General features: G+C 37.6%; 1 protein-coding gene across 1 annotated transcript in view; it reads right to left on the bottom strand.

Moving 5' to 3' along the window:
* Positions 1–1,279, bottom strand: part of LOC119587189 (glutaredoxin-2, mitochondrial-like) — a 4,252-nt gene extending 2,973 nt beyond the window's left edge. Inside the window, exon 1 of the mRNA XM_037935952.1 lies at positions 1,128–1,279. The gene's annotated coding sequence lies outside the window, so the exon portion shown is untranslated. The remainder of the gene's footprint in view (positions 1–1,127) is intronic.
* Positions 1,280–1,624: the final 345 nt, after the last annotated feature.

The following is a 1,624-nucleotide window of genomic DNA, read 5'->3' as shown; positions in this document are numbered from 1 at the left end:
AACACTGGGTCTGCAGCACTATATGAATACAAATGCTGTTTCAAGATATATTTCAAGGTACTGCAACAATTTACAACTAATGCATGAGTCTGGCTGCATCATCTCGGTTTATCATTAATATCAACACAATAAAATTCTTTACAAGAAACGGTGCATCTCGGTAAAGTAGTCCTTACTATGTCTATATTGGGAATCATTCATAAGCATTTAAACACATAGTGAAATTAATATGGGCCTTCATATAGCATTATCATGTGAGAGACTTGGGGTATCTGAAACTCTAATCCTGGATAATAATGAAATTCAAAACAGTTTCTCAAATATCAAAGGTATGTATAAAAGCAAAACCATAAGAAGTTTTTAAAACCTGTCTATCAATAAATCACTAAAAATAACTAAGCTACTCCTTCCATTGAATAGAATTGCATCAATATATGCTTCTTTACTATCACACTTGCATGAGGTGTAATGGATGAGCCAATAACAAGACTTCTCTCATTCTTCATCATTTGCACAACGTTTTGCCAACAATAGCCTGGGCCACTCAATTATATCAGATGTAATAGCTTTCTGAAGAAGTTGCCTTGTGTAAAACCCTAAAATTGATCTCTTGAGTGGCTCTTCTCAATCTCAATTGCAATATTTAATATGGTAAGTACATGTCAAGCATAAATATGTGCTTACCAAAGCTTTTACTTTGTAGATCAATTGTCATTGCCTGGCTTAATCTGATTCTTACTACTATGCCTTCATCCATATGACTAAAATCACTTTTACAACAGTATTCTACAACTACTTCAAAGTGAAACTAAATACATATGACAATCTTCTATAAACACTTTAAAGAGTGATAACAAATTATGAAAAGGTATGGCACTCTTAAATGCTAACCTAAAATGCTTCCAAAATGTGACTTTTCTGTTAAGGGTCAATTTCCGACCAGCCACCACTTAATCCAAAGCCACTTGCACCTGCCCTTCACCTACGTTGGTAAGGCAGGCAGGGGCCATGGCTGCTACACCTAATGGATCTTGGGCAAGACCAACAGATATTCATATACACCCTGGCAACAAAAAGCCTACAGTCTAAAGAAATCTGGAATACGGATGGTGATTCCATGGACATACTAGTACTTTACTGCGCAGAAATATGAACACCATGAGATGACAGCAGCTCTCTTCCCATGAACGTGTGGAAGCGTTCTGAGGCAGCGCCTGCTCGCTTCCGGGCTGGCCGGGAATACCTTATGAAACTCCCTTGGGGTAAGGGACGTCTAATCACTCATAAGTATTACCTTACGAAGGACGTTGTCTGCTAATCGCATCAGATTTTACGATTCAGTATATTTAATGTATAATTCACCATTCCTCAAGAATGTTAAATAAGTAACAAACCCTTTTGAGTATCTTGCGTAAACAAACAAGAGCGCGTTTCATTACATTTAAGCCTGTTCTGTTAAAACGAAATTAATTATCTCTCACTCAGTAAAAAAAAACATTGATTATGGTGGTCAATGGTATGTCTGTAACTACCCTGAGTCTGTAAGACTGACACAGGTTTCCTTCTCTGGACCCACGTAATGTTGGTGACGCTCGGGACAGTTGCTACAAAAGGGTCGTCTGAA

Source organism: Penaeus monodon, chromosome 22 (assembly GCF_015228065.2).
Source record: "Penaeus monodon isolate SGIC_2016 chromosome 22, NSTDA_Pmon_1, whole genome shotgun sequence".
Taxonomy (NCBI): Eukaryota; Metazoa; Arthropoda; class Malacostraca; order Decapoda; family Penaeidae; genus Penaeus; species Penaeus monodon.
This window is presented reverse-complemented; position numbering and strand designations above follow the sequence as displayed.